Raw genomic sequence first — 11,242 nt, forward strand, 5'->3', positions numbered from 1 at the left:
CTCATCTGCGGTTCCCACCGTGAGCATCCTATCCTGTTTCTGATGCTTCCAATCAGGCCTGATTCGTGATGTCTCTGTAAAGAGGACCCAGAGTCCCTTCAAAGGTCTTTACACAGAAGGTTGTTGGGGGTCCTCCCCGGCTCGGGGGAACTTGAGGCCCGCTGGGCCTCCCTACCCCTGGCTTCCGTTTCCAGTGGCCCTAGTCACACAGAGCACCGGGGAGGGACTCTCCCTGGGAGAAGAGACAAAGACCGCCCATCCTTCTCCCGGACACTCAAGGAGGGAGGTCTGTCGGTACGGCCCCCTGCGGGGGACAGTGACAGAGTCGTGGGCTGCCCCTCCCCGAGTCCCCTCCCAAGAGTAGAGAGGACAATGGCTCCGGCTCGAAGGGCTGGGCCGTGACCTCCGTGCTCACTGTGACCCGGTCCTTTAGAGGGCACTCTTGGACCGTGGCAGAGCCGTCGAAGGTCCTCCTGCCGTCTGGGCGGTAGAATTCCCGTTTCAGCACGGAGAGGCCAAAGGAGGCAGGACCACGGGCCAGGCTACCGCCCGCCACCACGGCTCCCGTCACCACGGCTCCCCCTCAACAAAGCAGCCCGGGCCCCTCCCCACAGCCCCAGGGGGAGGCGTGTGGCCCGGGCATTCCTGGGTGAGCAAGGTAGAGGGGACAGATGGAGGCTTCTCGGGGACAGACGGCCTTCCAGCACGCAGGGATCCGGCTCCGCGGGCTGGGCCGTTACCGGGAGAGGGGCCGGCAGCCTGGCTGCGTGTCTCTCTCTTACTCCTTTGCACCAGCCAGGCGGCATCAGGCTCCCACCCCAAGGTACCGCCAGGCGGGCAGAGAGCTCAGGGGGAAAGTCTGCATGGTGCCCCGTGCCTGGGCCCTGCCTCGCAGAACTGGCTCCCCAGGGCCCTGGCTTCACCCTCCAACATCTGTGAGTGGCCAGGTGAACGGTCCCCTCCTCCCCGCATTGTCCACACGTCTCCCGCCAAAGTCCCCCAGCACATCACACTGGGATTCGAATTACGGCTCCCCCAGATGCCCACCGTGCGCTGTGCGATTTTGGACAATTTTCTTTACCACTTGCCTCAGCTTCAGTTTCCCCACCTGTAAAATGGGGATAATAATCTCTCTTTCTCTGGATCGCTGCAAGAGTTAAATGTGATTTCCCACGTGGCTGGCACTCAGCAGGAGTCAGCTGACGGGGGCCATGTAGCTACTTCTTCCACTCAAGCCTCAAAGTGGCAGATGTGAGTGGAGTGCAAAAAAAAAAAAGCTATTCAAGAACTCGCTCCCCCCACCTCCATGCTGAAAAGGGGAAGGAGGGACTATCTCAAGGAGGTGCCCTAAAAACTTCCCCTCTGAGCTCAGCCCAAATGAGCACTTCGGGCTGTGTACACCTGGTTTTAAAACTCGGATTCTGAACGTATTTACGTGCTGACCACCACATGCTGCTCTAGTATATCATGGACCCTGTGTTACATCTTTTCTCTCCAACTAGATTGTGAGCTTGTTGGCCCCGGGCCCTGCCCTCTGCGGGTTTCCACAGCGCCCAGCTCTGAGCTGCATGAACAAGAGGTGCTGGGGGTCCACGCCTGAGGACTGAGGTGACCATAGGTGAGGGTGCAGTGTGACATCTTTTATTCAGAGTGACATTGTCAGGCACCTGCCTGAAGAAACTCATTTTTCCTTTTCACCCTTCCTTAGTGCAGGGAGTGCGAAATATTCCTGCTCCTGAGAAAGAGGTGAGGAGAGAAGAGACAAATGGGAGAGACATGTGGCCCATGGCTGGCCCAGAATCTGGCCGGGCAGGGACAATCACAAGGCTGAGGTCCTGGCAGAGGTATTGGAGAATGGCTGCTCTCTCCACCAGGGTCCAGAAGCTTCAGCCTGGGCATCATTGCAACTAGAGTTGATGTCAGGTGTGACCTAGATTCCGGGAGCTGAGTAGAAAAGGGCAGGAGTGCCCATAGCCAGAATCAGGTCGAGATACCTCTCTTGGATGAAGAGCTTCTATACAGAATAGATTAAAAACTCCCAGGAGTCAATATGGAAACGACAACCGAATTTTCTTTTAGGTAGGAAGACTTCATAGAAGAAGATATCCAAGAACCAACACATGCATGAAAAAGTACTCAATATCACTAATCATTTGAGAGTGCAAATTAGAACCACAGTTTTAGATAGGTAGTTTAGAGATAGCAGCACATACCCACCAGTATGGCTAAGGGAGGAAGGAAGGAAGGAAGAGAGGAAGGAAGGAAGGAAGGAAGGAAGGAAGGAAGGAAAAAAGACACACACATAGAGAGAAAGAAAGAATAAAGAAAGAAAGAGAAAGGATGGAAGGAAGGGAGGAAGAAAGGAAGGAAAAAGAAAAGACAAAGAAAGAAAGGAAGGGGGGAGGGAGGCAGGGAGGAAAGAAGGAAGAAAGGAAGGAGGTATAGAGGGAGGGAGGGAGGGAGGAAGAAAGATTCCTAACAATAGTCAATACCAAGTGTTGGTGAAAATGTGAACCAATAAAAACTCTCACGCACCGCTAGAAAGTATAAATTGGTGTGACCACTTAGGAGACTGTTAAGCAAAATGTAAAGGGAAACATATGCTTTCTTTTTGACCTGGAAATACTACTGCAAGCTGCACACTCAAGACAAAGAAGTGCATATGAGCCCAAAAGACATGCATTAGAGTGTTGCTAGTAACTTTACTCAGAATAGTCCCCAGCTGAAAATCCCAAATTCCTATCAACAATAAGATGGGTAAATTGTGGTATATCCATATGATGAAATCCTACACAACCACTTAAGAGAATAATGGACTACTGTATACTATATACTGTATACTATATTACTCCATTTCTTTTTTTTTTAATGTTTTATTTATTTCTAGGAGAGAGAGAGAGAGAGACAGTGTGAGCAGGGGAGAGTCAGAGAGAGAGGGAGTCACAGACTGAAACAGGCTCCAGGCTCTGAGCTGGTAGTCAGCACAGAGCCCGACGCGGGGCCCAAACCCACGAACCGCGAGATCATGACCTAAGCGAAAGTCGGACGCTTAACCGACTAAGCCACCCAGGTGCCCCTATATTACTCCATTTCTACTGAGTTCAAGGACAGTCAAAATTAATGCATGGAAATTGAAACAAAATAGTAATATCTCCATGGGTATTGACTGGGAAGTACCTGGTCAAGGAATGTTCTGACTTCTGGCAATGTCCCGACTAACAGTCACATGGGTGTATACATATTCAAAAACTTAAGATGAGCGTACGTCAGGCATTTTATGAGATGCATGCTGCATTTCAATTTAAAAATCTTTAAAAATTCTTAATTTTAAGATAAAACACCCAGAATGTGCCTGTTGAGTTGTACTGTAAGGGCATGTTTTAGTTTTGGAAGAAACAACCATAGCTGTTTCTAGAGTAGCTGTGTTATTTTATAACCACAACAGCAATGTGCGAGGGCCAGTTTCTTCCCATCCTTGCCAGTATTTGGTTTTGTCACCATGTTTTATATTTCAGGCATTCGGACGGGCATGTGGTAGTACGTCATGGTAGTTTCCACTTACATTCTGCTAACAATTAATAAATGATATTGAAGATGTGTTCATGCGGTTAGTTCCCATCAGTACGTCTCCTTCAGGGAGATGTCCGTATATGTCTTTGCTCATTTTGTTTATTTTTCTAATTTTTAAAAAATATTTATTTATTTTTGAGAGAGAGACAGAGACAGAGCATGAGCGAGGGAGGGGCAGAGAGAGAGAGAGGGAGACACAGAATCCAAAGCAGGCTCCAGGCTCCCAGCTTCAGCACAGAGACCAACGCGGGGCTCAAACTCACAAACCGTGAGATCCGGACCTGAGCCAAAGTCGGACACTTCACAGACTAAGCACCCCAGGCACCCCATGTCTTTGCCCATTTTCGAATCCATTTTCTGGATTTTTTTTGCTTTTGAGTTTTAAGAGTGCTGTGCATTTTAGATACAAATATTTTGCTGGGTATGGTCCTTACAAACATTTGCTCTGAGTCTATAGCTTGTATTTTCATCTGCTGAATAGAGGATTTCAAAGAGGAAAGAAAGGTCTATATTTTAATGAAGGCTACTTTGTCAATTTTTCTTTTTCTGCATGGTGCTTTTGGCCTCAAGTCTAGGAACACGCAACCTTGGCCCATAGACCAAAGATCTCTTCTTTGGCATCTTCTGGGGTCTTGTATTTTACATTTTACAATGAAGGTTGTGATCGATTCGAGTTAATTTTTGTGTGAGATGTGAGGGCAAGGCTGAGGGCTATTATTTTCTTCCCTCCCGTGGATATCTACTTGCTTCGGCACCGTTTGTTGAAAAGGCTGTCATGGCCTCTTCATCAAAAAAAGGTGGGCATCTTTGAGAGACCGGTTCTACATTTTCCATTTTGTCCCATTGATCTGTCTCTCCCTCTGCCAAAACCACACTGCCTGGATAGCAGTAGACGATGTCCTGAAATCAGATGAAGTGATCTCTCTGGCTTTATTCCTCATTTTCAAAATTGCTTTAGCAGGGGCACTTGGGTGCCTCAGCTGATAAGCGGCTGACTTTGGCTCAGGTCATGGTCTTGCAGTTTGTGGGCTCGAGCCCCGCTTTGGGCTCTGTGGTGACAGCTCGGAGCCTGGAGCCTGCTTCAGATTCTGTGTCTCCCTCTCTCTCTGCCCTGCCCGGGCTTGTGCTGTTTCTCTCTGTCTCTCTTTCTCAAAAAAAAATAAACATTAAAAGAATAATAAATTAAAAATAAATAAAAGCTTTTTGGAGCATTGTAAACGGCATCGTGTTTTCAGTTTTGGTTTCCAAGTGTTCATTAATATATAAAAATGTGATTGCTGTTTGTTTGATTTTCTCCCCCTGCAACGTAGCTAACTCAGTTATTAGTTCTGAGTTCTTTAGTAGATTCCTTGGGATTTTCTCTGCAGATGACCATGTGTTCCCCAAATAGGTACTACATTTTATTTCCTCTGTTCCAATTAGTATGCCTTTTGTTTCTTTTTCTTCCTCATCACCGGTTAAGATCTGTGGTTGGGTAAAGAGTGGTAAGGAAGAAATAATGGACATCGCGCCTTGTTCCTGATCATAGAGGAAAGCCCCAACTCTCATCAGTGTGATGTGGTCAATGGCCTCCTGTAGTTTTTTATCACTTTGAGGAAGCTTATATTCATAGTTCAACGAAAATATTTATTATGAACGGATGAACTATTTTGTCAAATACTTTCTCTGTTACTATTCAACAAACGGCTCCATTTCTTGTACGATTTTGCATTTATGAGCATATGTTCCTAGTTTTCTCCTGGTATCCTTTTTTTTGACTGAAGAGTCTGTAGTGATGCCCCCTGTTTCAATCCTGACATTGATTAGTGTTTTTTCTGTCTCTCTCTCTTTCTTTATCATGTCTTGCTAGAAGTTTACCACTTTTATAACAATTTTTTGGAAACATAGATTACTTATGTGAGCCTATTCCCTTCTAACTCAAGCATTTAATGCTGCGTGTTGTCCTGTTAGACCCTCCTTAGCTGCACCCCACAGACCTTGACTCGTTACATTTTTGTTTTCATCTAGTTCTATGTATTTTCTATTTCCTTGGAGACTTCCTCTTTGACCCGTGGATGATTTAGAAGTATGTTTTTACATTTTCAAGTGTTCGGAAATGTTCCTGTTGTCTCTCTGTGGTTCATTTTTAGTTGATTCCATTTTGGTCTGGGAACATATTCTGTGTCATTTTAATTTTTTAAAAATAATTTTGAAGCCCTGGATGTGCTGCATCTTGGTGAAAGTTCCGTGAGCACTCCAAAATATTTACTAGTTGTGAAGGCATTGAAATCCTATATGAATTCCCTTCCTGGCCAAAGGTACCTGGAGAAGCCTTTTTCACAACCAAACCCTGCGTGGTACAGGTTGGGTATATTCCATACTGCACAGCAATCCACCCTGAAATCCCTTCTGCACTTCTTTTCCCAAATTCTTTCTCATCGGCTGCCCCATGGCTGAGTGTGTTCCCTTTTGGCCTCATCTGACCTTGTCAGTCCCTCCGATGCCTGCCTCATCTTTGTTCCCAGACCTCACATCACACCCACTCCCCATGCCAATCGATTCATTTCTGACTACGGAAAATTTTCCCCTCTCAAGTTAAAAAATGTGTGTCCTCCTCCTTGCCCCCAACATCTCATTAAGAACCTTCTTTGTGATCCATCTTCCTTAGAAGGCAGAGGCAAAGTAGCAAATAACTCTCTCTACCTCCTGGGGCTGAGCTGACCCCACCTGGATCCACGGTGCGCATGTCTTCTTCAGCATCTTCTCTGAGGTCTAAGTTGCCGGAAGCAACTAGAGTCTACAATCCTTCTAGACTCCTTCAACAACAACAACAGAATCTTGGTATTCTTGATGCCCTGTGTTATTTTGAAATCTTCTGCTGATATTTAATAACTTTCTCATGGGAGCAGGGAACATGCTGTTGTTGATTTGTCCTTCCCGATGCTAATTGCAAAGATGACGGAGTCAAGAAGGATCAGGGCACAGAATCTATTCTCTGCCATTTGATGGCTGTGTGGCCACGGTGTGTCATGTAATGTCACACTGCTTTAATCCTCCCCTGTAACTTGGACGCCTACACAATCACGATGATGACCTGATACAGCATGATGAACACTGAGCATGAGGATGGTAGGTATTCTCATCGTGTGTTATTTTGTTGTTATATTGTTGCTGTGACATCGGATGTCGGTATCTCTTGCTTTTCCATCTTCCTGGCTTTCCTCTTCCATTCAGAGAGCTGCATGCATACCTGAGAGCACTAGTAACTCCTGGGCACACTGACAGGCTACCTGATGAGCCTCTCTTGCCTTTACATGTGGTTGTGTCACTGAGTTCTAGCCCGTGGAATTGGCCAAACATGATGTGAGCAATCTGCAGGCCTGCTCACAAAACCCTTCCATACCCCTTGCCCTACCTCTTGGTCTCTGTGGCTGTATCTATTTTGATCACGGTGCCAACTTTAGCGATATCAGACTCACAATATGTAGGGCGCCTTGCTCCCTAAATTGATGATTGAAGTCAGACCGCCACTAATTAGTGATCCTGATTAGCTATGCATGATCCAGAAATGCATGTTTAAGTTCATTATGCATTTTGAAATTTGTTGATTGGTAGCTAGCATTTTCTTTTAAAAAAACTTTTTTAAAAGTTTATTTATTTTGAGAGAGAGCAAATGCAAGCAGGGGAGGGTCAGAGAGACAGAGGGAGGGAGGGAGGGAATCAGAAGCAGGCTCCAGGCACTGTTATGGGGAGCCTGAAGCGGGGCTCCACCTCACAAACCGTGAGACCATGACCTGAGCCAAAATCAAGAGTCCACCGCTTAGCTGACTGAGCCACCCAGGTGCCCCAGTAGAAAATGCTAGCATCTTCTTAACTGATGTAGAAGCTGCTACCTTGAAGTGGTGCCACACGAAACCCTGAAATACGTAGTATCGGCTCAATGTTCAGGCGGTGGGCAAAGAAACCGATCTGAAGAACCGGGATGACGTGCTTGTCTGGAGCTGGGGCAGCGGGAGGGAGGCCAGCAAAGGGGCGCAGGAATCTCTGGGGGGTGATGGAAATGTCTCATGCCCTGACTGGGGCCTTTGTTTCCCAGATACACACGAGTGCCGAAATCTGTCACATTGTAGACATGAAACGGATGCAGTTTATTGTCCAGAACTTGGTTCTTAATAAGCCAATGGGAAAAAGCAACTGCCATCTACGTAAACTCTCTCTCTGCTCTCAGGTTCCCAGACTCTGAGGTGAGGATTCACGGAGTTCTCTCAGGAGAACCCAGCAGGCAGGGGGTGAGTCCGCAGGACAGGGAGGGACCCAGCAGGGCTGTGAGCTCAGGCCAAGTCCCCCCTCCGCCCCGACTCTCTGCTGTTCTAAGGAGGCATAATGTGCACGTTTTCTCTCAGTTGTTGTTTTAGGGAATTAGGAAATGTAGCGTCAAAGCACAGGTGTCCTGCTGGGGCTCAGGCTGGAGAGGGACCAGGGGCCCCCCAGCCCAGCGGGGAGCCACACCCAGACCTCTGGGCGGCCAGGATCAGGTGGAAGGGATCCGCGCCCAGCTCCGCCTTGTTCTGGTGCTATGGTCTTGGGCTCATTGCTTAAACAACTCGCTCCGTTCCTCCTCTGAGAAATGATAAAAACAAGCGCACTCACCTCACAGACTCACAGAGAGAGGTTTGTTCCGCACGAAGCACGGAAAGCCCTTAGCAGAGGCCCTGGGGTGAGAAAAGTGCTCAGGAAAAGCTGTCTTGATCATTAAACAGTCATTTCTCTAACTCTCCTCTCCTCCTGCGACTTCCCCACCGTGCACGGCAGCCCCCACCCCCTGCCACTCCTGGGCGCTGTCCAAGTCCTTTCTGTCCCCTCGTGATGGGGACTGACGGGCCCTCCCTCCAGCCCCGCACTGGCTCTTTGGTCTTTTCCACAGCAGAGACTTAGGCACGTTTTGTAATTCATTCAGGATTCGCGCTGTGCGAGACCAACAGAGGCTTGACATGTTAAAAAAGCCTCCAGAATTGGGGCTCCTGGGAGGCTCCGTCGGTTAAGCCTCCGGCTCTTGGTTTTGGCTCAGATCATGATTTCGTGGTTTGTGAGTTCGAGCCCCGTGTTGGGTTCTGCGCTGACAGTGCAGAACCTGCTCAGGACTCTCTCTCTCTGCCCCTCCTGCACTTGCGCTCTCTCTCTCTCCAAATAAATAACTAAACTTAAAAACAGCAGACGAACGTATCCAGATTAATCTTGCTCTGTGACAACGAACTCCCAGGCCTATCCTCACCGATGTCACACCTCTGGGTGTCCTTCTCGCCACTGGGGGTCATTGGAGCCTCCCAAGCACCGAACTCTGAGTTGTAAATAAAACAGGAACAAACTTTTCTCAAGAGGAGAAACATTTTTGGTTACTATTTGGAGAAAGAAGAAATGAACTTAAAGATCTGTTATCTGCCATCCCTTCTACCTCATGTTTCTCTTGCTCAATTTTTTTAATGTTTATTTATTTTTGAGAGAGACAGTGCACGAGTGAGGGAGGGGCAGAGAGAGAGGGAGACAGAATCTGAAGCAGCTCCAGGCTCTGAGCTGTCAGCACAGAGCCTGACGTGGGGCTCAAACCCATAACCGGGAGATCATGACCTGAGCTGAAGTCTGACGTTTCACCGACTGAGCCCGCCAGGCGCCCCATTTGAGCCTCACAGAAGGGCAGTGTGCAGATGATGGAGGGAACCCAGAAATACCCTGGAGCCCCGGCGAGCCAGAGGCAGGACGTGCCGGCTACAGAAGCCCTTCCACGACTCCCCCTGGGAAAATGCCGGTGAGCAGAGGTGTGTGGTCGGAGCTCAGTCTCTGTGCCCTAGTTGGGCCCGGAGACCCGGTGCCCAGGAGCTGGTGACCGGAAGACGGGTGAAACTCAAGGAAGCTCAGACACTCTGCTGTTCTGCAATCGCTTCCTTTCACACGCTCAAGGCTGAGGCTAACCTGAGCTCTCCTGCAAGAACATTCTGCCCCATCCCCCCTCCCGGAGCTTCTGAAGGGTCTGTGTTTGTTTCTCCCGCCGATGCCCCTAAACTGCCTTCTGTTTCGTGTGGTTTGTTGTTATTGTTGTTTTCTCCCTGAAGCACATCTGCGTTTGTGTACGTGACACTGAGAAGCTGGAAGATCACAGGCTATTGGTGTTGGGGGTCAGGTTTTCTTGTGGGTTTAGCGCCTCGAGGAGCCTGGAAGAAGCACCCCAAATCTCCTGCTGCTCCTGAGAAGAGCCAAGGCTGAGCAAGCCCCTCCGGACCTCAGGGAACCCTCTGTGGACTCTGCCTGTACATTTGGTCACAAGGGGGTCCTCATCAGCAGCTGAGGCTCAGCAGGCACGGGGGTCCTTCAGCTGGTGTGATAGGGCAGGAGAAAAGAGGATTCAGCGGATAGTCTACACTCAGCGGTAGAGCCCAGCTCTGCCCTTCACCCTCTCTGTGGTTTTTGCCAAGTCCCTTGCTGACTCTCCACTTTCTCGTCTACGATGTGAGCATCCCTGCTGACCTCGCGGGCTACTTGGAGAAATCCCGTCAAAATGATAGAAGAGGCCAGAAAGCAGTTTGCATCTGCAGTCCTCAGACCGGCATCTCCCAGAGTTCTAAGGAATCCTGGGCTTGATGGGCACCTGGGTGGCTCAGTCGGTTGGGTGTCCGACTTCGGCTCAGGTCATGATCTCACAGTTTGTGGGTTCGAGCCCCGCGTCGGGCTCTGTGCTGACTNGGCTTGAGCAATGTTAACAGGTGCTATTTGAAAGAACACCTTTTTTTTCCTACGTTAAAAATAGGATTGGGAGGGGTGCCTGGGTTGCTCAAATGAGAGCCACCCTGGAGGATCTAGGTGTCAGACCTGGCCCAGCTCTCAAGCTGATGCTGGGTCATAAGAAACATCTAACACATTGGGACGGATTAGTTCATTTAACCAACAGATGGGCAATGAGGGGCTGCAACCCGAAGGACCTGAGGTTCCTGACGCCAAAACAAACCCAGGAGAATCCTTGACTTGTGAAGAATCTGACCAAGATCTCCCAGAGTCAACATGTGCTCTTCCGGAGCCCACACAGGATCCCAAGTCCTGTTTTCTTCAAGAATCATAGGTGGTGTGGGGCGCCTGGGTAGCTCAGTCGGTTGAGCGTCTGACCTCGGCTCAGGCCATGATCTCGCGGTTCATGGGTTTGAGCCCTGCGTCGGGCTCTGTGCTGACAGCTCAGAGCCTGGAGCCTGCTTCTGATTCTGTGTCTCCCTCTCTCTGTCCCTCCCCTGCTCATGCTCTCTCTTTGTATCAAAAATAAATAAACATTAAAAAAATTAAAAACAAAAGAGTCATAGGTGGTTGTGTTTATCCTCACATAAAGTGACCCCCATTGTAACTCTCTCTAAAGCCTAATCTCTCAATCAATAGGAAAACGTTGCCTTGATCCGAGCACCCAGGAAGGGCTCCCGTGGTTCATTGCTTGCACACGGAGCCTGCTGGGGGTCCCTCCCTGGAAGATCCAAGCCTTTGCCAAATTCCACATTCCCCTCCAATGTGCTAAAAACTGCTGTTTTCTGCCCTAGATCCATCACCTTTTTAGACCTCTCCGTGTTGACTTCCCGCTACCGCCATTGCCAACAGCTGGCTCGTTCTACAAGGTAATGAAGTTCTTCGGTTGCTTAAATCACTCGGGGAGAATTCTAAGTCC

Source organism: Crocuta crocuta, unplaced genomic scaffold (assembly GCF_008692635.1).
Source record: "Crocuta crocuta isolate KB4526 unplaced genomic scaffold, BGI_CrCroc_1.0 scaffold77, whole genome shotgun sequence".
Classification (NCBI taxonomy): Eukaryota; Metazoa; Chordata; class Mammalia; order Carnivora; family Hyaenidae; genus Crocuta; species Crocuta crocuta.